The 27,617-nt window shown below is 52.1% G+C and overlaps 1 protein-coding gene across 9 annotated transcripts in view; it reads right to left on the reverse strand.

The window, feature by feature from the left end:
- Eph (Eph receptor tyrosine kinase) overlaps nt 1-27,617 on the reverse strand; it is a 259,020-nt gene that overhangs the window by 130,941 nt on the left and 100,462 nt on the right. The gene's annotated exons all lie outside the window — the stretch shown is intronic.

Here is a 27,617-nt window from a genome sequence, read left to right on the forward strand (position 1 = left end):
AGCGAGCTGACAGCCAAGTATAAGTCAATTCCCTCGCTCGACTTCCCGAAAGTGCTTTCGCAGCCTCTGACGGCGCCCCGCACAGGAGCCGTTCAAACTTTACAACAGGGGGCGCATAAAACTCCAAAAACGGACTCAAGCCTCGACTCTCTGCCGAGCCAAGATCGCCGACCACACAAACAGCGCGGGGCCCGTAAATCACGCCCCACCACGCGGCGAGACAGACTGCGCTAGACCGCTAGAGGCAGGACGGAAGAGACGAAGCGGGGAATATACACTCGGCAACCGAAAACGAAACAGCAGCAGCAGCAGCAGCAGCAGCAGCAACGGCGTCGAACTCGTAATTAAGTGATTCGAACCTCTCGGTCGCCGGATCTGCGCAGCAGTAACATAGGGCGGGCCACTCCGCGGAGCCAGTTTATTTTACAACCGACAGCTGCTACCGTAGAGAGAACTGCTCGCCGAGCAGCGTATCTAGAGAGAGCGACCCCACCGAAAGAAAGTAGCCAGCCCCGTAGACCGGGACCTCTCTTGTTTATCTTCCCTTTATTCCCCCCCCCCCCCCCCCGCCTTCTCTCTCTCCTCCGGGGCAGAGCGGGGCGACCGTTTCTAACTCGAGAGTCAGTCGGATCGAGGAAATTTACGAACGCCTCCACGAATCTCTCACCCGGAACAGCGCGGCAGAAGAGCTCCTCCCGTGAGACACACGCGCGTACACTTCGTCGCGTCGTACCGAAGCTGCGGCTGCGGCGCCGAGCCTCGTCTACGGTCACGTCGCGAGCCGCACGCAGGCAAGGCAGATCGCGGGAGCCCGCCCCGCGAGCAAAGCTAGCTCACACCCTCCGCGACAGTTTTGGTCTTCCGTTCCTCGCGCACGGTTTTATTGGTTTCCAGAAGCTAACCTACTCCGACGGCCTGCTGACGTGCTCGCGAAGCAGCTTCCTGAGGAGCACGATCCCATTTCAGTCAGCCGGTCGTGGCAAAGATATCGGCAAGCCGCGCAGAGGGCTCGTCCTGCCGAAGTCGCAACCGCCGTGGCGGCACGGCGTCGTCTGCCCCAAACGACTTGGCAGCCGGGGTTTCACGAGCTGCCAGCGAGGAAAAGCGAGTCGTCTGTCGGCGTGCATAAATCCTATTCCCACGGGGCCGCGTCCTCCTCCTTACGGGGAAGGCTTCGAGGGAGCACGCGCGCGGCCCGAAAGCATTCGTCGGGCCCCTTTGTCACGCCGAGGTGCTATTTGTCAACATTTCCCCGTGGCCTGCTTGCTAGCTAAGCTAGCTCTGTTGGAGGAGGATACGTACACGCGGCGGTTGTTACGTGGCGCGCCGCTTTGAAGACGGAGCCAAGACTTCCGCAAGAGTTGTCAAGCGCTTTGTACGGCCAACGCCGCGCAATAAACATCACACAAGCGCGGGTCAGTAGTACTACGTCTTTTCCACCTAAAAGCCTCCGAAGCTCTTTCTTTTTTGTTGCCGAAACGCGGCACTCTGACCTCATCCACTGGCGGTAACCGTTTTCGGAAAGGTGTAGGAGAATCCTTGCTCCGAACCTGCATATTGTAACAACGCTGGGCACATCAAGCTTGTGTAAACGTCCCTATAATATTCCGCGATTCCCTGGTCTTCTCTGTCAGGGTTGCCCTCTGAATTTCCTCCTCTCGTAGTGGTGCCATCTTTCAGCTTTGCGGAAAACTAGGTAGGAGCGCTTAAAAACTGACGCTTTACGTGTCAGTATATAGAGCAGGAGTTTTCCGCCTCGAGCAACAATAACACGCTCGCCAACTAATCTGAAGGAAACCAGGCGTCAATTACTCTCTAGATTGGATTAATCCGAAAAGAGAATGTGAACACCAGTATAGTAAAGCCTCCTCTCCCCTCGAGAACCAGTATTATTCCACTGTCACGATCGGAACCACATGAGAGATTGGTGCAACAGCGGAGAAAGAAGCTGCGGTCGGCAGTGGTTTCCAACCGTACACACAGCACCACCACGCACGGGAGGTATACTGAGAGGAACAAAGTTGAGAACGTATGAACATGCGCACGCAAGACAACTTTTCCGCTGTATCTGAAATTGAGAGCCATAATATGTGGAAGTCGAATGGGATGAAGATCGGGGTACAAGGGGCTGCAACAAGCTGAGCAGGCTCGAGTGACAAATAACTCAAAATAACTCAAAAGGTCTCTTGGCAAAAGCGACGTCGTTCCGATGAGACCGCCGCAAAAGGTAGAAACGAGGCGAAGAGCTAAAAATACCGGCAACCTTCAACGGCAGCAGACCGAGGCCACATCGCTTTACGGGAAAGGCAGAAGGTGTACTCAACATCCAGCACGAAGTGTAACCCGAGCTTCTCTCCCCCGACGTGCCCATCGCACGCACAATGAGGAGACAGATAGCGAATCAGGTTCCGACGCCAGGTGCTGGCCCGGGAGCCGGGCAGCAAAAAAAAGAAGGGCCACGGGGCAACAGAAATACGAGCAAAAAGATGCCCGCTTCCGGGGCAGGTTCTGAGCGATCACGGGCGCACTGAATGGCTCAGTGCGCGACGGTTCGCAAACTCCTCGACTGAAACGTGATACTGCGGCAGGCAGCGCAAGGGGGAGGCCAAACGTGGCCAGAAGCGGAGCTCAGGCAAAAGGACGTGAGAGCAAAGGAGAGAGAAAAAAAAAAAGTGCGATACTAAACCAGAAAATGCAAAACGAAATACACAGGGTCCGAGCGAAAGAAACGAGTTTGCACGTAGCCGAAGAGCAAATGCTTTTTTGTCGGCGACGCGATCCAAGAAAACCTAGAAGGCACCGACACAGGCGCCCAGTTGGCCCCTTGCATCTGTATACGTTGTCCATTCGTTCCTTCCTGGCCCTTACGCGCGTCTCCTTTACTGATTGTATCTTTTTTTCTCTCTCTCTTTTTCCACCTCTGCTCTCTCAAGGGAAGGCCAGATCTCCGCTCTTTCAAGAGAAGACCAGAAATATAAAAACAGCGCCAATGGAAATACTCGAGCCAGAAAAATAGTGGTTTCTTAAAAGCATGTACACGCATTTTCTGTTATCATTGCGTTATATTGGCGTAACGCCCTTCTGATTCTAGCAAGAACGCAGCCTCCAAGGAGCCCATAGTATTAAGGATTACCATCAGAAGCCAGTAAATTTGCGTACATATATAGAAGCTTTCGCGTAAGCACTCATACACCAAACATTCAAAAAGCAGCAGTTTTTAGATTGCCACCTACGCGACTTCGCTTATGGCGGAATGGGGACGCGCCGAGAGATCCGCAACACGACGCGCGCTAAAAAAAAAAAAAAAAAAAAGAAAGAAAAACGACGAAAAAAGAAGGGAGGAACGTTGGAAGGGTAAAGGTTTGCACCGGGATCAGCCCTGAAACCGCAGAGATCAGAAGCCCGGTTGTATACCTCGACAAGAAAACAAACACACCATGATGTGCCCAGGCCTTCAAACAGAACGGGGCGCGGTGAAAAGGCCAGACTCCCACGCCTAGACCCGGTCACGCTGGGAAAGCGCACAGTTGCGCCCACCCGTCAACCCGCAGAGACGCCACCCGCAAGCGCCGCTCCAGGATACCCGACTGCACGCAGGTTAAACACACACGTCCCGGCAACACGCGAAGAGATAGGGCGCCCCCCTTGCCCGAGACACGCTCTTTTAACGCCCAGAAAGAGGCCCTAGCAGAAGAAACCAATCCGCGTCTGCACGTTGCCACGCTTATAATGAAACACATGCGGCGTCCAGACCGCAAGGATATCTCCGCCAGGCCGCAGTACGCGAGATCGGACCGAGCAGCGCTTCTTCCCTACTCTGCGAGGCTAACTTGGAAGAAACGAATCCAAACAAACGTTTAAAAAAGGCGCCATCTCCCTCTTCTTCGCCAAGTCTCTCTCCCTACTCTTTCCCCTGCTCGGAAGATAAATGACCCGGACGATGACGGGCGAAAACCGAAACCAAAACTGTTTCCTCCCTTCCGAGCCTATATCCAAGCACGAAGGGGGGGACGCATGCGCGGCCGATAATGACGGCGAGCGCACTCTATCTCGGGGCGCGGCGGCGGCGGCAAGCAGGGCCCCGGGCCAAGAAAGCGCCGAGTCGCGAGAGATGGTAGCCGAGATTCCCGTGCGATGTTGCAAGCAGCCACGGTTGCTTGCGACCTTTAACAGGGACCATCTGGAGCGCGGAAGCGGAGACGCCAATCCGAACGCGACGCCACCGGCATCACTCAGGTCCCCCCCTCCTTCCTTCTCAAACCTACGTCACTTCTTACTTCGTCCTTCCACGCCCTTTTGTTTGTTTCAAACTCTGCTGCGGCATTCGCCCACGTGGTTCCTTTATGGTCCCGTGATCATGGTCCCGTACGGCGGCATCTCCAACACACTTCATTGAGCACCGCCGCACATCCTGCCGGCCGCAGATGCGCCGCATTATGAAGGCTCGCGTAAACACGCTACCTTACTCGCTTCCTCTCTGGCCTTGCTTCTTTGCAAGACTGACTGTGTCTTTTTTTGTTGTTCGTTTATTTCCGGCTTGCTCATTAAACTGCACTTCTGGCTCCAAGACATCCCCTTTACGACAAACTTGAATTCGAATGACGTTGATAGGTGATAGATGTGCCGTTAATACGAGGCAACGATTCAAGTTGGCAGCTAGAAAACATATGGGCTAAACAAGAATATTATTTGGTTATAAGCACATCAGGCCACGTCTGGCCGCTGGTATTGACAGTAATTAGACCTTGTTGGGTAATCAATATATGCGGAGACCTCCGCCCCTCCCTTGTATTGCACAATATTTTCTGGAAGATGAAAACACCTGTAGTCGCATAAAAACGGTAGTTCGATACGCCTAGGGCTGGCTGCAGAGCGTGCACCGTAACACCCCAATGAAGACATGAAGCTTTACCCAGCTAGCTGAGACGTCTCGAAAAAAAAAAATTGCCGTTCGATCCCAAAGCACTATTTATGACGCCGTTTTTTCGCGCTCATTTACCACACCAATTTACAGCTTCCTGCCACAAGCACGCGCAGAAGACGGAAAAGGGCGTATATCACTTATCCGGCTTTGTTTTTCGTTTTCGTTCCCCGAAATTAGTTTTACCCGGAGTTCCGTTCCTCATTCCGGGCCCATTTCTCGGCACTTGGGAATAATAAAGTAAGATGGTCGGGCGCGATAGGCGGCAGACTCAGCCCAAGCGCTGCGTGCTTCGAGAACTCTCGCACATGCCCGGACTCCTTAATGACTCGTCTTCAGCACACACTTTCCTCGTTCGCAGGGGTGGTCGCCTCCGTCGCAAGCCCGCTATCGGGCTCCTTGATCGTACGTACTTCAGAGGCGCTCGCTCTCGCCGAGGCAGGCGCGCTTCCCACCTTCCTCCCTAGCTGCCTGTCACAACGGCGCGAGCGTCTTCCATGCAGCGCCGCCAGGGTGGCAGTCGGTGCCACATAGCATTCCCCAACTACGCACACGGACGCTGCATGCCATGCCAAGTCTCTTCCGGGGTCTGCAAAGATTGTTTCAGCCTATCAACAACAACAAAAAATTAAATTTGTAATTTAAACAAAGAAGTATATCTGCCGCACGTGAAAGGCTGTAAAATTTATAATTGATACCTATAGTGGTGACTGAAAGATGAATGATTTAAATATGAAGCTGGCTTTACGAATGATCTAGAAATGAAGCACTTTACGCAGAATAATTCCTCCGTACTATAACGTTTCCTTTTAAACCATTACCGTTACTAAAACTTTAACTATACGGTGAGGCGTGAAAGCCTCTAATTGAACCAGAACGACCAGCCTGCAATCCTATTTGCATGGTTGCGCCAGGATGTTCACAAGGAGCTTCCCGGTAATGACAGGTATCCTGTGCATACGTGTCAAGCACTTCCGTTGCATAATTCCAGAACATGCAAACGCAAGCATTCCCTAAAAATAGCAAAGCGAGCCCGAGTGCGATACCATCCGGTGGTGTGAAGGAGTTTCTGCAGCTGTCTAAAGGAAGAAACAGGACCGAGGAACCCGGCGTAATGGATGCGGAGGGAGAAGCCAGAGCAGATGACCTCTTCAGACTTGCACCAGTCGAGATATGCGCGAGCCCGAGACGCTCTTTTGTGCTTTATACGCCATCCACCTTTCCTAGTCCTGTTCCCCAAGTGGCGCGGTGGTGGCGGTACACAAAGCGACATTTCAGCTTCCGAAAGATGCTTCCGCGTATGAAATTCAACTACAAACCGTAACAACGTAGACTCTGTTGACTTCTACCCGGCAGGAGCGCGCGGCCTCGTTTTTTATTGACCAAACCTTGATTCATAGAGTGACACAACCTGTTCAACTGTTTGCACGCTAGGTGGCCGAGTCTGTTAAACGCACTGCTAGTTCATTTAGTGCAAGTGCAAGTATCATTTTGTAGCGCCACCACCATCATCAGGAGATTGGACAGCTGGCACGGAAGACACTCGGCACCCGGTCGGAACGACACCCAGGTTCTACTCGCCTCGTCCTGACCATGGCACGGCCAGCGCAGCCTCAATAAACGTGGGCTCGGCCGCACAGCCTCATCGGCCGCCTATCAATTTCATTGTTGTTAACACAATCCAGCGATAGAACTTGTATGTCCAGATGAGAACGCAGAGCGTATACAGACGTCTTCCTAACGAAGCTCTGTTTCTTTACAGATGCCCTCATCGGTAATATAAGCCCCAAGATGCACGTCAGAAGGAAGCGCAGTACATTAAAGTTACAATATCCCGGACAATGCGCAGCCGTGAGTCAACGACACGATTTCCGAACGAGCCGCCCCTGCCGGCACTCGGTCGTTCAGGTTTGGCGAGAGCAGCGGCCCAACGGCGTTGTACACGCGTATACCAAGTCGCGTACGCAGCGCTATATAGGCGCGGCGTCGTCGCAAGCGGCCCGCCGACTTCTAATCCCCTGCTCACGGACGCGCGAGAACTTTGCATGCGAAATAACGGTGTCGCTTGCTTGCGCTTGCAGCGCGGTGAGGTAGTGGGCCGAAATAACGGCCAGCAGGTTAACCCCGCGCGCACGCACGCAAGCTCCAGTCAAGCGCGTGCGAGCGACGGAGAGACACGCTTCTCGAAACACTTTCAGTTCCCCGCTGTTGTGCTCAGCGACTCGGCATTAACTGTTCCGCCAGCATTGCCGCGAACAAGTGTGCGCCCGCGCAAGAATTGCGTGGGTAGCCGTAACAGAAAACGACGACAGAACGGCGCTGCTATTAGATGGGAAGCGACGGCGCGCGAAAGGCTCCGTCACACGCTGGGGGGATTAGCCGGCAATACATATACACGCGCAGCCACAAACACGCGCACTCCAGAGAGACTTCGGATGAGAGAGGGGGGTGAAAGAAAAACGGTTTGTAGCGAGGCAGAAAGACCTCCAGACCCCGATACTCAACCTTAATCCGCCGACAAAGATTCTCCGGTCAGTCGTGTGTGTACACACTGGAACGAGTCCAAGGCGAAGCGCGCCGGGCATATACATCAACTGCCACGAGAGAACGACTCTCTCTCCGTCAGCATTTCTAAAGACCGCGTGTGGGTATCAGAAAGTGAAGAAGAAAAGAAAAACGGAGGGCTTTCCGAAGAATAACGAGCCCACATCGAGAAGCAGCATTTCAAACGGGAGGGGGAGCGACAGTCGTGAGTCGCGCAACGGCGCGACATTATAACATACGAAAAAACCAAATGCGCGGTGCAAACGTCGCGAGTCGATCGAAAGTCGAAGAAGAAGGACTCCCCGCTTTCTCTTCGGAAAGCGCTCGCCACAAATCGCGGAGGAAGAAGACAAGGTGCTGCGGTAGCAACACACGCACGCACGCACGCACGCACGCACGCACGCACACAGCATGCCCAGCATTGGGAGCAGCGAACTGTCGAAGTAGCTGTCGCTTCGGCAGTCCGTGCGCGCTCGTCTCTGACGCCAGCAGCGACGACTCCCTCCTCCCGCCTGGTCGAAAACGTGATCTGTCTCTCGGGGGAGACGAGGTCGCGAGGACCCGCCGTCTTTGCGTTTACCCCGCCACGGGAGGCCACCGCTAGGTAGTGTGTCGTCCAATGGCTGTTTACCCAAGCTTCGCTCAGGTCAGCGTCAACCGTAACGACTCGCAGAACGAAGTAACCGCCACCCGATGCTGTCACAACATAAAATCCGGTATATTAGATACTGTCCGAAGCTTTCAAAGCTATTCAGTTCGCTCGAAAACCCGTTGCCATTTTATTTCCGTTTGCTTTATGAGCGCGCGGAGCACACGTATACGCGAATACACAGCCATCTAACATCAAACACAAATCAACGGCTCTGTGATCAGCAAATAAAGGTTGGTCTGTTCGCCTTTGCGTCAGCCTTATCTGAATTATCGCGCGATCTGTTCCGTAAACTCCGCAATGCCCACGTACGTAAACGAAAAAAAAAAAAGTTTTAAGACATTTTTGTTTTAGAAAGAAAATTGAAGCTACTATGTCCCCAGTCACTAACGTTTAACTGCTCGAGTGACCCGTGCAATACACAACGATTTGGCGCGCGCACGTTAAATGTTGGTCAAGTGCGCGCTTGTTCTTTTTTAGACATACCAAGACTGCGGAGGAACATCGGTCATGTTCCCTTTTAACGCACTGCTAACTCCACAAGGAGTTTCCGTCGCTAACAATTTCGCTTCGCTAAGAAGACGCGCCAACGTCACATTTGCACCAACCTACATATAAATATACACACGAATATGAAGCACACGTTCGCAGCCGCACCAAGAACGTTCATTCGCGGCGGCACGGCGAAGATGCCGGCGATGCATACGGGCACGTCGTCTTCCGTCTCTTCGCCCATGCGATAAGAAAAAAAAGAACACCAACGCGCCGAACAGCGCTGTATACAGGATTCGGCCCTCGGGAAACCAGTCCACGTCGACGACAATCCATTACATCCGAAGCTAAGTGCCCTTTATCGCGAACGCTGCACACAACACGCAGCTGCGGAAATGTCGCGGCGACGTTCCTCCGCCCAAGCATAAAGAATAGGCGCAAAGTGAGAAGATTACGAATGAGCGAAGCAGCGGCAGCGACAAACACTGCCAACTCTTCGCACCGCCGACGCGCGAGAGACGTGCCTGCCACGTGGCACACAACGGAACAAAAGCTACGTAATAAGAGGCATGTCGCCGCCTTTGCGTCGTCGCTGGCGTGCCGCCGAAACCGCGGCGGCGTTTATAAAAAGAGCCAGAGGATGTCGCGGCAATGGAGGCAGGAAAGGGTTATAGCACAGCCGACGCGTTGGGATTCAGCTCTCTGGAGGAGCGAGCGGCAGCAGGGGGGCGTTAATTATAAATTCAGCCGACGAGAATTTCGCGGCCAATTATAAATGCAGCAGCGAAGACGGCCAGGTTGCCGATGATGAATTCGGAAGACGATTAATGCAGCGTCGTCCCCTTCCTTGCGACGCCACCACCGTCGCCGCGGGAAGCGGATGTTTTCCTGCCCACCGTCGAGCGCCGTCGCGACGCATGCATTATGGAGGGCACGCCTGCAGGAGAAAGCCCGTACACGAACAGCACCGCCGACTTGGACGCACGCAGCTCGGCTTGGTTTAACAACGCGCACGCGTACGCGATATCGCGCATGCGATCGACATCTCTGTTGCCGTAGGGGGCAGCAACGCGTGCGTCTCGGCGCGTACCAAATAGTAGTCTCGGTTATGCCGCACGGCGACTCCGGGATGAACGCTGATCCTTGCGGCACTAGCTACGGCGACAACCCTCGGGAGCGGCGCATGCGTACTAGGATATACATAGCATATCATCCCAGGGAACCTAATCAAGGCGCATACATTTGCCATAAAACCGGACCTTTCGTTGCGGCGAAACGGCAATGGGTGTACACTAAGCGGACGTTTCCGATGCAAGATGGCATTATTGGGTGCATGCTAAACGTCACTGATGCATAAGTACACCGCTCTTGGCGAGATCAAACGACACTGGGTGTAGACTAAGCGAAAGTTTCTGATGCAAGACGATACTGGGTGCATATTGGACAACCACGATGCACCAGTACACCGCTATTGGTGAGATCAAAGGAAACTAGGTGCACACTAATCAAATGTTTCTAATGCAACATGGTACTGGATGCACACTGGACAACACTGATGCACAAGTGCACCGTTGTTGGTGAGATCAAACGACACTAGGTGTACACTAATTGAAGGTTTCTGGTGCAAGGTGATGTGGGCCCCCGAGCAACCGTTGTTAGTGAGCCAACTATCAGAAACAAATGAAACACGAACAGCAACACAATGCGCACGGATAGAAATATTTGACGATTTTTGTTGGAACGGTTCAGTTGTTATCAACGCAAAGCCGCCACAGCACACATTCGAGTTAGAAGCGCTGATTCTCCACCATTTTAGGGTCTAATGCCGGGTGTTAAACCGAACTTCACGTGTGAATTTGAAAAAAAAAAAAAATAGAAGAACGCGTACACATCGCGTTTTGCTCAACCCAAGAGATGAGAGGAAGGCAAGAAGTAAAAGTCAACAAAAAGCGACAACGTAGAAGCCGAAGATCAACTGTACGCTTTTAAGACAGACATGGTTAAAGCGTGAAGCTTTCTCCTATGCACCTGAGTCCAAGACAAAGTTCAAAATTCAAACTGCTTCGACCGCGTCGGAATGGCCCAATCAGATACACGTCGTCTTCTCAACGCGAGAGACCCAGGTTCGATTCCGACGGCGGGATTTTTTTTTTTTTTTTTTGTGACGAATGCGCCTTCGCATTTTCACCATCGTCGCCGTTAAAGTTCGCTTTCCTGCAGTGCGTTTTGCTCGGACTTCGACGCCATCAGTGAGGAATAGAAAGCTTTGCTTCAAAGGTATCTGGGCAGTACACAGCTGAAACCAGGAATGCCTCACTGACCCGGCACTGTCCGCGCACATCCGGATACGCGGCGGTTGCGGCGGCGCTGGAGGAGAAGAGACCCGGAACGGGGCAGATCGAACTCGGCTCGACATCATCGCGACGAGATTGAGTGCTTCGCCGCCGGCACGAGCGTTGACGCCCACCGCAATCGACGACAGTGCACGGGTGACTACGACGACACAACAGCGTCGCGACGACGACGACCCCATTGTACTCCTTTTCTTTCACCTGCCCTTTTGTTTTGTTTGATTCGTTTTTACTTTTCTAGGCCTCGGGCATGGAATACAGAGTTGGCAAACAAGCAAGACAGAAAGCGAGTAAAACACCAGGCTCAAAAAACAAGACCCGGAGGCGCGCGATGAACGCTTGTATACGCATGAGAAATCGCGACCCGCTTTAGCCGCAGTCACGTCACTTGCCTCCCGAGCGTGTACGTGGTGGTGAATGTAGCATATTCACGGGGCCTCCTTTCACGGCCCCCTTGTTTGCTATGCCCACTCGAGCCCGAAAAAGGCATGGCAGCGCACGAGTGTGCTTGCTTTAATTGTAAAGATCTCGAATACGTGACGCCAAGAATTTAAGCCTGGTACTATACCTTCGCTAAACCGGCAATGTATAGAGACGCAAAAATAGAAATTTCAGGATAAATTCACCCGGAGCGATTGCTCAGAACACTGAATATGATATAACAGGTGATCCGCGCGTGTTAATGAATCATCAAACCTGTCCGTAATCAGGAGGGGGATCATATCACTCATTCTGGGCGAAAGGGGTTTGTGATGAGCCGGTGTTGACGGTGACGGCCACAATGCATGGTGACATAGGTACTCAAGTACAGCAAACCTTCATTAAAACAAGATAACCTTATTCAAACTCGCTTTATTCGAAGTGTTTCATGAACCCAACCACAGTGCACTCAGAGCAAACAACCCCAGACTGTAACGAAGTATCGTCTATAACGAAGACGGTTTCTTGTACCGAAGACTTCCTTATAACGAGCTTTTACTGTGCATGCGAATAAGTATTGTTCGCAGTCAGTCGTACTACATCACCATCCATAATAAAATCATCGTAGGACTGCCTTTGCGCCTGCCGCCCAATCCCCGCGGTCTTCTCTCGTAGCGCGAAAGAGTAGCCCCGAACCGTTCCCGCCGCTCTATATCTCTCTATTTTTTTTTTTTTTCCTAACCGTGTTCCAAACCCGCCTTGGCAAAGCGCAGATTAAAGGTCTAACGCTACGCGCGTTTGAATACAAGGGTTAAAAAGAAGCGAAGATAAACCGGGAGATGGCGAAACGAGTTTTTCTTCGGCGAAACCGTCCACACGACAAAGCTCCCAAACAACAATCCCTGCACCGAGCTTCGACGCCGGACTTGCAGTGGAGAAGTGTGGCTCTCCGAGGCATCGTTTTATAACCTGTCAGTATCGTGATATAAACCAGACCTCATAGCCAGCAGCGGGCCCGGAAAGCTAAGCGACGGCCACACACGCGCACTCCTCGCACAACCCTCTCGGGTATTTATTTCTCCCTTCGAACGGGTACGCCCTCCGAGATATACAGACCACTTCTCTCCCCCCCAACCCCCACTTTTTTTTTTTTTGCTTCCCTACCGCACTTTCTGGCTTCCGTACGTGCGGATCTTCACTGGACACGCTTTTGGGGAACGAGCGGTCCCCAGGGGGCGAACGCGCGGCGGAGCTATAGGGTTATGCAGCGTGACGGTCTAACACGGCGTCGTTTCGCTGTTGCCCCGGGCAACGCCGCGATCCCACACCTCCTAGGTAAAGGAAAGCCCGGTCAACACACCACCACGCACGTTAAACGCCTCATATAGCTGACTACCTCCGCCACACTCACCTACGTTTCCTTCTTTCAACAAATAAAACTAATTGGATAGTCATTATTGGTCGTGTTGCTACCAACGCGTTATCAGACATTCTTATCTATAAGCGGTTGACGGACCGCTAAGATGCCGCTGCCTGCTACTTCGTGCCTCGGGGCGACTGTGCTAAGGGCAGGATCGAGACAGGGTGAAGTGAACACGGGGCTCTCTCCTTTGAGCCCATAGCGCGCAAAAGCCGCCAATCGCAGCGGGAAGATGGGGAGGCAATTATGAGTCGCGCGCCCATGGAGACGCAGGCGTGCGGGCGGAGGAGGAGGAGGAGGCCGCTGTGCGCCAGGCCCTATTCCCAGAGGCCCTTCCCATCGAAGGGTGTGCCGAGGAATAAGTGACTGACGACTCCCTTCGAGCTCTCCTCGGAATTCCCCCGCTGGGAGCGCCGGTTCGGAAAGTTCTGGTCTAGACGACGCTGAGACGAAGGAAGTGGGTGACGGGAACAAAGAAACACGACCATAGATTGATATGAAAGATTGCGATGATGATCCGAGGCGGTAATGGATGTGGGCATATATATATATATATATATATATATATATATATATATATATATATATATATATATATATATATATATATATATATATATATATATATATATATATATATATATATATATATATATATATATATATATATATATATATATATATATATATATATATCGCACGGCATTCACCGCGCTCTCCAAAGTTTTCACGCTCTCTCTCTCTCATGAGGCCGAACTGATTTCCGACGAGGGAGTGTGAAAGCTTAGGAAAGTGCGGTGAATGCCGTACGATTGATAGCTTATCTGCCTTATACGACTACCCGTGATATCATGCACTACAACTATCACGGAAGTGATAAGACCTTCCAGTCAACTAGCGACAAACCTCCAAGTATCGATTATTAGTGAACACCTAATTTTAGTACATCGATGTTTCAGACAAACCGCATAACCTTAAAGGCAGCGCAGAAAAATAACGTTTGAAGCTTTATCTGGTTTTACTCCCGAGTAACGAATGCACCAGCTGCAACCTGTAGTGCCAAAGGCGTACCACTAAAGAGCCTCGTCAAGGCGTACCACTAAAGAGCCTCTTCAACTGCCTTACAAGAAACACACAAGAAATGACACGGGCGCGGAAGCGGCATCTGGAACCAACGCGTCGCTTTTAATTTCGAGCGCACGCCGTGACACGACCCAGGACGAAACCTCCACGAACGGCGCTGCGCAGAGACCTGGCCCGGCGAGGCAGCAGTATTAATCGAAACGACTCAGCGGCGCGGCCAAGACGCAGTTGTTCGCAAAACGCAATCACCTTTCGCGAAAACGGACTCTCGCGAAACCCTCTCACGTGCGCCGCTATTTTCGCGTCACCGAGACAGCGCCCAGAGACAGATGGAGAGGAAAATTTAAGCAGGGACAACCGTGAAGGCAACTGTATCGAACAAAGCTTGGCCGGAACGCCGCCCAGATAGCCAGGCCCAATGACTTCCGCTATTTTTCTTTTGTTGTTAAACCATTATCCACTCGTATCCTTGCACTAGTACCGCTTGTTTGCCTCAGCTCATCAAGCGGATCGTCCGGCGTGGACCAAACACATGCGATGAGCACAGTGACAAAGACATTTTTTATGTAGGCGGTGTTCGCGCATCAACTGGCTGCATGCAACTATCTGGCCTTCGCTTCAGTCCGTAAGGCTAACGTGTTATTTCGTCAGTGAACGCGTTGGCCAGTGGCAGAAGGCTGGGTTTCCAAGCTTATTACCTTTATATGTAACAAAGTTACAAAAAAATACTGTACATACATGCGACGATAAAGAGCATCAGGCTGTCTGTATTGTTACGCAGACCAAATTGCTCTGTGAAGTATGTTGTGGGGGGAGGCTTAGATACTGGTACGAAACGAGCCACGAGATGGGACAGCACAGGCGCCTGTAGCTTAAAAAAAGCCCGAACACTCACTAGATGAAAAGCACGATAAAGCCGACGAAATTTGAGTTATAATCGGACTATCAGAGCCTGCAAAAGAAAGCGAAATTAATAGAGACGGTTGTGTGGGAGGAAAGAATGAAAACGAGAAAGCCCACAAACAAGAAATAAAGGAAGAATTATTATTACTTTTTTTTCGACAGCCCGAAATGGAGTCTGTAACAATTTGAGGCACACGTTGACTTCTTGAGAACGAAGTACCGAGAATACATCGTAACCGAATGCCAGTGTATCCAGAGATAAAGACGGACGGCCGGAAAAGACGGACGGACGGACGGACACGTACGCGCGCACGCACACACGCACACACACAGGCACACACACACAAAAGCATATATGTCAGTAGGAGGGGGGGTGAAGAGAGAGTGGGGAGACAGGAAAATAGAGGAAAGAGAGAAATGATTTTTGATAGAGGGTCGCACAAGGGACCCTGAGCGGCGACGCCGGTGCCGAAAAAGGAAGCGAAGCGACGCCGCCGCAAATGCCTGCAAAGGCAAAAGCGCCTCGATCATCACGGAGTGACCGGTTAGCAAAGGAGGCGAGGCTAACGGCAACGCCACGCACACAATAAGGCCAATGGGCGCCAGACATACGCCCATTAAGCCCCTCTGCTAGGCACAGATACTGCCGATAGCAGACGCCAATAGATGCGAGAAGCACTAGTACTCAGTAGCTAAACGAGACAAACATGTATTGAATGGAGACGAGACTGCAGGCCTAACTGGGCTCGACGGTGACAGCGTCGGACAACAGGACGAGGGGAAGAAGGGCGAGGCAAACCGGCCAATGTGACCACTCACCAAAGTGGCTGCTCCCTAGCGACGACGTGATCAGAAATCGCCGCGCATATCCCTTTCTCTGCTTTTTTTATTATTATTATTCTTTCGGGGTCGGGAAACGTGTCCCTTTTCTTCCTCTTCCAAGCCAACGAGGCTCGGATTTTCTTTTTTTTTTCTGTCTATTTTATTCATGATCTGCGTGCTGCCTGGACAGAAATCAGGGGCATCACCGCCAGACACCAAGCAGGAATCGAACCCTCGACCTTCCTTGCAGCAGCAGGCCAGCGCTCATCCGCTATTCAAAGGAGGCAACCAGACCAGGCGGACTAAATGTTTCGAAGCGGTAACAATAAAGCGATTAGCTAGCGGTACACGATTGAGGAATAAGAAAAAGCTGCGCTATATAATAACAAGGTGTAGGAAAAGCGTGCAGAGAATAAGGGACAGCAAGGAAGGCAAGAGTGAGCAAGAAATACCGGAACGTAGTCTTCTACAGAAGTGCAAGCCCATCCGGTCTGTCTAACGACAATGGCAATTTAAAAATGAGAAACAGGATAAGTCAAGAGGTTTCGATCCCAACGTCACTCTTTCACAACGATCGATAACACCATCGGGGCGAACAAACGAAACATAGCGCGGGTTGGGCGCACAAAAAAAAAAAAAAAAAAACGTAACATACAATGAAATACAAGCTATGAACTAATCAGACCCGTATATAGCAATAAATCCAAGACAAGTCAACCCTCCGAGGAATAGCGAAAGAGAAAAATGTCGCTGCAAAATCTACACATGCAAAGCGTCGAACTGCTACAAAACGGAGGCGCAAATGAACCCCCCTCAGGATAGAAGAGGGAAGGGCAACGAACGCCTGTCATGCCCGCATCTGCAAAAAAAGAAAAAAAAAAAGAAACGCATCTCAAAAAAGAGAATAATCTAGAACAAGGGTTATGCAATCAACGTTCGGCCGAGACATGAACCCGCACGCAGAAAGGCAAAGTAACCGTCACTGAAAAAAAAAAAAAAAAAAAGCGCACAGACGAAAAACAGATCCCGTCATAAAAAAAGGAGCTAAAAGAAGGCACAGAGGGCAGTGGCAGCGCCAGCATGAGCGCATAACAAAGACGTGTTATATGGGAGGGAATCTCACCTCGCCAGATGTATCGGCCGCACGCGAGGGCACTGTCTCCTGCCGTGCTCTCATTACGGGGGCGCCTTTTATTATCGAAATTTTTCCCGCTTCCTTCGCTTGTGCCGCACGTTGGCGGATACTGGTCGCCATTTCCTTTTACCTCTCTTTCCCCCGTCTATTTCTAGACTTTTTTTTTTCAGCTCGCGTTTTTTTTTTTTTCTTCCTCCAGTGCGGGCTCCTGAGAGCGGTTCTTTACGTGGCCCTTATTATTTCGGCCGCATGCAGCAGCGGGCGTCAGTCAGGAGGAGGAGGGCCCGCTATTAACGGGGACAAGAGCATCGATCTCGCACCGCCCGGCGAGACGAGCGCTTTACCTTTTTCGCGCCCGGGGCTCCGGCTCCCAGCTCGTCGGCGGAGGAGGGGGAAAGCGCCGCAATTAATGTTCCGTACATGAATGCGCCTCTTTCGCCCGTGTACGCATGCGTGACTCGGGAAGCGGCCATGCCAGAGTGCACGAGGTGCGCCGCGGGTGTTGCTCGTCCGCGCGAACGTACACGAAAAACACGCTGGCACGGGTGACGCCAGAGGGCGCACTGTGCGGTACACAGAGAATGGAAGCGAAAAAAAACCTGGAGAATTATAGGGCAGAGAAACGGGAAATTAAGAAGGAGGGATTCTATGGCAATACGAGAGGCAGTGCATAGCTCTTCGAGGCACGGGCGGGGTGCCTGAGAACCCGGGCATACACGGGTAGCTACAGGCAGCAGGATGAAACATGTGCATGCTGCGGCAGTGATCGGGAAACTATAGAACATGTTGTCAGGGGCTGCACAGAGATACGACCACCGCGGGATGAGGGGGAAACGACGCTGGCGGAGGCTTTGGGATTTGAGGCGAGGGGGAACCTCAACTTCAAGGCCATAGAGGTGACGAAGAGGCGACTGGAGTGGTGGTGGAGGAAAAGTAGGGAAGGGATGGGTACGCAGGCGGAGTAATCATACGGATGAGAGTTTAGAACAGCGAGGGGAGAAAAAAGGGGGTGGAAGCGACTAGTTTAAAACAGGGAAGAGGGGGAGATGGGAGGGAGGAAGCAAATCTATTAGGTTAGCTGGGCAAGTAAGCGTAATAAAACAGGCAAGTCGGTTGCTGACAACCGACGCCCCAATTCAAAGGGAGAGCCACTAATCATGATCATTATCATCATCAGTGTTGGAATGTGAAGCCCTAGGATTTAAGGGCAGAACATAGGCGGTAAACTTCAAGGCTGTCGAGGTGACTAAAAGGAGATTAAAATGCTAGGCGAAGAAGATCTGAGAGAGTAATATTGCCAAGACAGCTACCACCCGTAACAGAAAAAAAAGTACTGTGAGCCAGCCCTAAGAGCAGCGCTAGTATTAAACGAAGAGTATAAAAGATAGATATACCTATTAGTTTTTTTTTTTTTGGTAAGATGACACCGCTGTTACGACGGGGATGTCATTAGCAATCATCATCATCATTTCGCTGCATCGGGCTTAGCTGTCGGCTCGGGGTGTGCTGCAGCAACGAATTCTATACTCACTTATAATATAAACTCCCTCCCTCCCTGTTATTAAACCTTCACTGCCTTTTCCTGTCTGCTTCTCTATATAATGGGTACGTATGCAGCAAACCCCCGTTATGAAGAAATCCTTCGGAGATGAAGACGACTTCGTTATAACCGGTTCTTCGCTAAAAGCGGTGATTTGATCTCCCTGCACTGCATTTGGGACCATAAAAACTTTCGAAGAAAGCGATACTTCGAATAAAGCGATTTCGTTACTCTATTGGCCGAGCGAGGGTTACTCTACTACCCGAACTCTCTTCTGTTCCAACCTGTTCCACGCGGGAAGGAGAGAGCTCTGAACAGGATACCTTTTTATTTCCTTCGGAAGGGTTAAACAGAAACTCGGCACAGCACCCACGACGGATGGCCAGGAGTGCGGAGGGCCAGAGTGTATACGCCTACACCCCCCAAGCTCTAAGAAGAAAAAAAGAAAAAGAAAAAAAAAAACACGTAGTACGTTATTTCAGGATCGGTGACGTAAACAAAAATACCAACCCTAGCGCCTATGAAAGGTTACCAAACACAGATAAACTAACCCCTAGCCGGGGGGCGCACCAATCATAGAATGTTGTCCCGGTACAAACGCTGTTTGCGCTATTCGGTGCCTCGTTTTCGCCGCGGAAGTTAATTAACAGCCTCGGTGAAGTGTGTGCACTTGCCGCAGACGCGTGCACAATCCATTTCCGTCTATACCCTCAACTCTTTCGCGCACTTGCGCAGGCCCGACAAAGTTGATCCGCGGCACAACATACCGGGCGCGTATGGCGCATGCGCACGAACGTGAGCTCCCCCAAAGGAAATCATTAGCGCTCGCAGGACGCTAATGATTTAACCGCACCGTAGAAAACTAACAAGACAACAGGCGGGCTTCGCTATAGCTGAAATTAAACACCCAAACAGGTTAGTCAACGCCGAAAACAAAATGAGATATCTGCCACAGCGATATTTCAAACTCGGTAGCATTTGCAGAAGGGTCAACTTTTCATAAAGCACTGAGTCAAGATTGCTGCGCACTTGTCTATCTTTTTTTTTTTTTTGTCACTGACAGGGATATGAATTATTTGACTTAATAACGTACCTTGACGGACTGCGTTATCTTGGAACGTGTTCCCCATCCTCGTGACCCTCGCTTCCCTGTATGCGTGGTTGGTCGTGAAATGCTACGGCGATCATGCAATTGTGAACCACGAAGTAGCCACTTTCTTTTTTTGCACGTACAGTCTTTGTCAAAATTTTGTGGGCCAAGCCGGAAACGCGCAGGCTGCAAAAAATTCAATGTACAAGCTTACGTCCCGAGCGAGGCTGAAACATTTTATGCACGAAAGCTACAGAAAACACCTTTCTTTCTTACTGCCTTAAATATTTTTGTCACATTTAAAGGTAAAGTCGATTCTTTGACTTCTTTGTGGTCGAGAAGGCTTAGGATTGGCCCACAAAATTTTGGCAAGGGGTGTACCTCCTTTAGCTATAGAGTTAGCTAGAAGCGCAAATGAACAGTATACCGTCACAAAGCATGGGACCTAAACGGAGGTAACTTCAGCGGTACCATTTGGAAGACCCCGACTTCGGCACCATTCCCTACAAGGTCCCGCCACAGGTCAACCTATGACCCAACCTGTCGCTACTATAAGCGTGAAAATTAAACCGGGCAATCAATCACACAGCCTTGGCAAGTGGTGCCTTGAGCTCCAAACCAAAACCAAACACGTCACTTCAAACCTGGCGAACTGGACAAAGGCACAAGCGAATATCCGGTAAGCGCGGAAAAGCCCGGACGAACGCCCTTCGAGAGAGAGAGGTCCTGAAGGGAGCAGGCGACCGCGCGGCAACCCGGCGACCACGAAGTCCGTCCGGCCGCTCCAGTTGCGTGCGCGCGGTCCGGGCACAGGCACGCCGGCGAAAGATAACGCCAGCGGCGCGCACCTTTAAATGCCGCCGCGAGCGCGTGCTCGTAATTACTGCCTAACCGTTGCTCCGAGACGAGATCGTGACGTCCCGGGGTCCGTTTAATTTCCGAGCCCCCCCGCGCCACCAAACAGCGGCCGGCATCGGTCTGCGTGCGTGCGGGGCGATCGAGGCCGCGCTTCCCACGAAAAGCAAACAGGCGTCTCGCAGCGGAGAAGACCTGCACACGGGAGAACGTGGACAGCGGCGCGCTGATAGGCATCTTGGGAACACACGGCCGCGGCATATACATACAGTCGACTGCCGGCGGCCACCGCCACCATCCTCTTTCTCTTCGCCATCTCTTCGCAGGCTTTTGTCTCGGGCCATTTCCCCCTCTTTCTCCTCTTCCAAGCAGCCACCGGTGCGTGCGCCGCGGCGCAGTTTGCGGTCTCGCAGTTAGCAGCGCTGTGCAGCGCGGCGGAGCATTATGAGCGTACAAACTACCCGCGTACGCATTCACGTATCTGCAGGAGCTCGCGCGCGCACACGTGCGCGGCATACATCCCACGCTTCGCGCAGCGCTCGAAGCCAACGTCCGCCTGCCCGCTTCATGCTGCACGAACCGCCCGGACAGCAGCGAAGTCCACTGGATGCGAATTTGGAGCGCAGGAAAAGGGGGAGCTTTCTTCAAAGCACGACCGACTCCTCTCGCCAATCTGGGAGCCCCGAACTTTTTTCGTTGTTCATTGTGAAGTTTGGGCTGCACTTCGCTACACCGGAATGTACCTGGGAATGCAGATTTGGGACTCTTGTTCGGTGTACAGATGGCAGACAAGCGCCGCCATATCGACAGAAGGATTCTGAGAAGAACTGGTTTTGCTTTTGGCTCTCCTGTAAGTACCCTCGGTGAACAGATGACTGTGCGAAGTAAATGAGAAGGGCGGCCTCCGTCCTGGAGTGGTCATAAATAAGGCTGGCCGAAGATGTTAATGGTGAAATCGGTCAGGCAAACGTACGCAATGTGAGCACGGGCGACGCACATATGAAATATAGAAAATGAATTCACGAAATCACCTCCCGCGTTTCGTGAGAGCAGTCCTCCGAACCAAAAGATTTAATAACTAAACAGCAACAATTCATATTACACGCACGTCTCTGCATCACAGCTTAGTTGAGAAAGCAAATCAGAGCCCTGTCTCTTGATGACTAACAGGGCGACCGAGAGAGGGGAGAAAAAAATTGGCTCCAATCCACGCTGTGAAGGTGGCTGGAAAGCAAAGCTTTAAACGACACCCACAACAATTGCCCATGCGACGTCACTTGAATTCGCAAACGTGGCTTTCAAAGAGTGCAACCAGAGATCATGCCAGCCGTTACCTGGAATTCGCGGGGGCGGCGTCCAGAACGCAGCAGCAGCGTCGGCCACGGCCGGGTTACAGCGGCGGACGCCGCCGCTGTAGCCCAGCCGTGAGTCGGGAGAAAGAAAACGGAGAGGAGAGTCTTTCGAAGGGTAAGACAGTGGAACCTAGCCATCCTGGTGTGCTAGCTTGGGGCTACACCACCGCGCGACACAAGCGCAGACACCGAAACAATTCGGCATGTGAGCTTAGTGATTCCCATTTATACCGATTTAAACAAGTCAGTTTAGTAAGTTTGAGAATTGCGAGAAAGCTGAGGGAACTTTTATAATCGCTGTTTATCAGAACCAGTAGCTTCTTTCGCCTTTTGTAATAATTCTAAAAACACAACCGAATTGGTATTCACCAATTTAGAAAACGGAGTCCCATTCGCGGCAAGCAGTGCGCAAACGGTAGCGTTTCTCTAGCGGACAGATGTCTGTACGTGGTTTGTACATTTTGTTTTCCCACCCTACAAACTAATCATTAACGCATGTTTGCCATACGACCACTTAATTCCGTCGGGCGCGGGTTACCCTGGAGGTGCTGTCGAACAAGTTAATCAAACCGTGCAAAGGCCGCGCGCAATGGACGCGAAGCTGCCCCACAACAGGCCCAAAACAACCGTGCTAAAGCAGACGACAAAGCCGTACCGCCGACGCCGGCGAGCGGGGAACTTCCGCGCGGGGAACGCTGGGTAAATTCGCCGCGCCATCTACAATGTGTTCCGCGTGAGCGAAACCCTCCGCCGCCTCCGCCGCTCTGGGAATTTGTTGTCCCGCACGTTACGAAAGAACCGCTGGGTGGTAGAGCTAGAAAGCTTTGCTTTAAAACGCCACGATGTATCAACTCGGGCGGAACGCAAATGATTGTGTTAAACGCGCCAGCTCAAAGACAGCGGCAGCATCAGCATTAAAGCACTGAAGGCTTTTCACGAAGTCCATTTGCAACAGCACCCCACTTCCCAAAGACCGTTCCGACTATCCGTGTCCCTTTCTATGGCTCAGGAACTCGCATAGCTTTAGTTGAATCAGTGGTAACCAAGTTGACGTACCCTAGTTTCCGTTCGGGAAAACAAAAGGGCCGGCGAGTCGTATACCACGCTCGAAGGACTCGACCGACAAATGCGTTGGACACGCCAGGACTGCCGCGTAAACATTGCGCCCGCACACAGCACGTCCCGGTCGCAACGCTACACGCGCTGGCAGCAGCGCTCAGCGAGAGAGAGATAGCGTGGCCCAACAATGCACGGGGGCGGATTCCCGAGTCGGCCTTCAGGAAACGAGTTCGCGCCGACGGCCGCGTTCGATCAATCGCGGCGCGCTCACTCTTGCGTGCATGTACGCGACGCGTACGACGAGCGCGACGTAATTGAGTTTTCCGCGATTATCATTTATCCGTTTATACGGCGGCGGCGTTGGAGATCCGACGGCGACGCATTGCAATGCGCCCGGCCCGCTGCCGAACGAATGTTACGGACGCCGGAACTGGGCCACTCTTCTAGGCCTAATCTCGTTAGGAGCGCGCAGATGCCATCTTTTGAAGTACAAGGCTGGCACGAAGACAAGAACCCGCTCTGCCATGAATGTCTGGCCACTTCCGTCATTCCTTGGACTCTTTTCCTGTTTTCCCTGGTACGCCTGAACAGTTTAACTGGCCAGGTCTCAGCGATGCGGCCATGATTTGTGTGGTCTTTAGCGATACGCTGGCCTGTCTTGGTTCGTTATGTAGAAAGCACTGCAAACAGCTTTGAGGAGTTATGCAGTTACCGTGACATGTCAATCTTACTCATTCTAACCCGTGTCCGCGTACAATGTCCGACGCATTCGCGCGATGATTTTCCTGTCGTAAACAAACTTACAATAAACGAGAGGAAACCCATTCTAGTCTACAATAATAAGTTACGACATTCATACCGGATCTCCGACGACTTCGCTATGTCACCGGTCTGGAGGTTTCAAATTTGGTACATCAATCCCCGGCTGAAAAAAAGGAGTTGTAATTTTACCTGGAAGCAAGTTAGGCGGCATACTGAAAATAATCTTTAACATAAACCGTGACGTATAGGAACAAATTTTCGGAACGAGAAATACGAGAACGCACGACTGCAACACCTCGATAGCGGAGCACTGGCGTGGCCAACAGTGACGTAGGCAATACGAAGACCTACTTTCAGAAAGCGTCGGCAAGGCTTCTGCGGGTACCGTTCACACCTCAGGACGAAACCGGCAGCTACTGGGGAACGCCCGCCAACACAAAGCGTCTCATCCACCAAAAAGGGTGCTTTATAAGTCCCACCTGCGAGGGACATAACGAACTCTACGCCGTACGCTGCCCCAGGGGACGATGCCATTTCAGAGCCAGGCTTGCACGACGGCTTCATTCGTGCCAGACTGCGTCCAAGTTCGTGTACGACAGACAAAGAGACAAAAGCCGAAGCGCGGCCAGGAGGCAGCCGAGGGCCGATTGGAGCACGATAGTGGCGAGATTCGCCGTGCCTTTCCGAGAAGAAGATGCACGAGCAGCCCTGGAAGCATCAGCCGTGCAAAGGTTCGCGTCCTCTCTCTGTGTGCTGGCGTCCGCGCACACGGGAGGGAGGGCAGCCACACACGGGCAGGTAAAACAGGGCGACGCGACGGTGCGTAGCGTGATCAGCGTCATTAGCCGCTCAGCGGGGGTCGCTTATGGTAAGCAGCGCCAACGCGGAGGATGACAAGCCAAGTGGCAACGACCAGGTCGTCGTCGCCGGTGTCCGTACTGTGCTTCGGCTCACGCGCGGGGTTACGGCCGGCCGCGACGCTTCCTGCACTTGCCCTCAACCAGGACTTTTGTTTTTTCATCCTCCATACTCGTCTTCCGCTTCGCTTGTCTATGGTGATGTCCACGCACTCTGGTGTGTCGAGGAGCACTGGGAAGGGGAACAGTATTCGCCCACCAAGTTGCACCAGACGGGGACCACTTCCTGGAATAATAAAAAAAAATCGAAGATTAATTGTTGGATCCTTATGAATGCGTGAGCATCTATCTCGTCCCTCTCCTTAGCGAACTTGAGGCACGGCCCGATGCGCTCGCCTTGGTCCGGCTTCAAATGTCCGCAACGTCACTCGTAGACCGTTCCAACCGTGGCTGAGCACTTGCCGCGAGAGTGCAACTCGGCGTCAAGTATCTCTCCCCGTATTTCAAAACACGCGCCACTTTCTCAGGTGGCGGGGGTTTGTGTCCAGCCGACTCAGAACAACGGTTTCTCCACCTCTGCACGCCCGAACGCAAAGCTGCCGGGGCAGCTGGTCTCCACCGGGCAAATCAATAGTGTTGTGTTTCACAAGGAACACAGCGGAGAGCCGAAGAGCATAATGGACAAATAAAACGAAGAGGAGAAAAAGAAGATAAAGGCGGCATATTTACGGCCGCGGAGATTCGCCAGTCCCGTCGAGGCACGCGCACAACAAACGAACCCCAGAGGCCGGCTCCCCGTGTGAGGTGCGAACGAGACAACAGGGGCGGCGAGGCGTTCTCGGCCATCAACACGACGCTAAAGCCGCGCGAGAAAACTGCGGGCAGCTGCTGCTGCTTCCCCGGAGTGAAAAACCGGCGGGAAAGGCAGTATAAAAATCCGCCCCTAAAGCATGTCTGCCCGCGGCGGCCGTAAAAACCTGAAATGAACCGCCACCCGCCGACTGCTCTCCGACGTTGGATGCTGAACGCACACCGGCGAGAAAGGAAGCAAAGGAGCAGCAGCAAGGGCATTCAGCTGAAAGAAAGATGGCGTAGTCGTCGAAGACGACGTCTCGTCGTCGACGCTTGGCGCAAAGCTGGAGCGACAACATTCTTCTCGATAAGCGAGCGGACGCCCCTCTGCTATACTCCAGCCAGAAAACCAATTTTCCTTTTTCTCTCTTCTCTTTTCTTACTCTTTTCTCCGATAAAACTTGGGCAGTCCGTGTTCCCAATACGTCTCCGCCCCCTCCTCATGTAGCTCACGGCCTTCCAGTTTTCCTTCACCTTTTGGGCTTCCTTCTTTACGATACCGCTGTTATCTGTTTGTCCTCTGCGTAAGTGTGTGCCTTCCTTCTTTTTTTTTTTTTTTTTTTTGCCGTTTCCCAACCTGAGTCGTTCCTCTTACCCCCTCCTCCTCCTCTTCGCCTCCACTTGTTTCTAGGCTTGGCGACCCATTCTCCTTACTCCCCCTTTCATTAGCCTCCGTCGACAGGGAGATTTATTTACCTGCCAATCACCGCGACCGTATCTCTACGGGTCGGTGTTTTCGGGTCGGTCTTCGCTACTTCCCCGGGCGGAAAACGACAGCCGCCCGACACGATTACCCAACAACGCGCCACGCCGCGACGCATCTCACTCTTTTACTTTGTCTCTCGCTCTCTCTCTCTTTCTTCGTCACTTTTCTTTCTTTCTTTCACTTTTTTTTTTTCGTTCACTCCATGCTCCAATGGTGCAAGCGGGGAAAGCGAACTTGCACGCTTTCCCAGCAGCGCGGACAGACACGATGTGTAACGCTCAAACATACCGGCACACCACCGGCCGATAAGCGTCGCCGCAAGACAGGGCGAAGAACTCTCGACACATTCCAAAAAGAGGGTCGAGTAACGAAGAAAGGGGCAGGCAACTCACCCACGAAATCACACATCTGCGCGTCGAATCTTGAATGCCCAACGCGAGACTGATTTCGAGAACGCCCCTCCAAGAAATAAAGATAGGTAGCCGAGAAGAAGTCAAGAGGGGCGTGTGCGATATATAAACACGGGAGGCGATGCGCGATAGGCCGCTCTCCGTGTTTGCTACGATATTTTGGCGAGAGCCTGGCAGACGACAAACGCGTTCGTCCACGTTGCCCCGGCTATCTCTACCGCCACGTGGTCATGAAAATCAATCGGGTCGTAAACGATTCCCTCGCCAGAAGGCATGACCGATCGGTGGCAGCCTGGTCTTGCGACGAACGGAGTCAAGAAAGTTTGTTGTCTGTCGAGGGACACTTGCTGAATGCGGATAAGTCCTGTCACCGCACGGAGAGTCAGCCGTGGGATCAAAAAGATAAAAAAAGACCACAGCGAACGCAGAAGGCAGGGTCAGGGATCACCGGCGGCAGATACGCGCGGGCGGAACTGAAAGCCGGTACCTAGCCTCCTCCTCTCTTGAGCCAACACAAGTTCTTCTGTGGAGGAGTCGAAAGAAAACGACAGGGCCGCTTGCTTGTACAAGATAAGTCCGGGCCGTAACCTTACTCTTCCGACTATGTAACTTATGATCCCCTCTAACGAGAGGGACATTCTTATGTAACTTAATCCTAACGCTTGAGAGAAAAAACCGGGCGTGAAACCTGGGGAGGGGAGAAGCATGCACTGTATAAGTGCATTCAAAGATTGTGAGTCTCTCTTGCCACAAGGCGCGCTCTGATATACGCGACATCCCAATGCGAAGACGGAGGAGAAGCGAAATTCGAAACGGAGAACCGCAACTTTGAAAGTTAAAGCGAGTACGGAGCGAAATAGAAGCAAGCAAGCAAACGCGAGCGAAAAACGAATGTCCCGGTGCGCTCCTTTAGTACACGTTTTTGCCCATGGATATGAAACATTCTAGCGCGAGGCGTTGGGAAACGAGTGTCCAGGCGTTTTAGTACCGTCACCACACGAGAATACGACGACGAACGACGACGGCGACATGAGACGCCGACAGGCCGAGCCCCTAAGGCGCTTCGCCCCTAAAAATGAAAACGTACAACGTGACAAGCGACCGGCATTGCCCATTGCTCGCTATTGAACAATATCTCACGGCATCTACATTCCATTTATAACTCGGTGTCTTGCCCGACCACCTTTCGTATACCAGCGGGGAAGTATCCACAAGGAATTTTGAATTCACCTCACGTAACGCAACCACGGCAGGCAACCCGTCCCTAAGCTGCACGGGAACTTCCTCGTGAATAACGAGCGCAGAATTCGCCCACACTCCCATTCCACTTTCCCGGAAGGTCGACAACGGCCAAGTGCGCAAACTTGAGAGCCGCTATTTCCGTTTGTTTCTTC

Source organism: Haemaphysalis longicornis, unplaced genomic scaffold, assembly GCF_048455015.1.
Source record: "Haemaphysalis longicornis isolate Haplotype H1 unplaced genomic scaffold, Haemaphysalis longicornis Haplotype H1 scaffold_7, whole genome shotgun sequence".
NCBI classification, from domain to species: Eukaryota; Metazoa; Arthropoda; class Arachnida; order Ixodida; family Ixodidae; genus Haemaphysalis; species Haemaphysalis longicornis.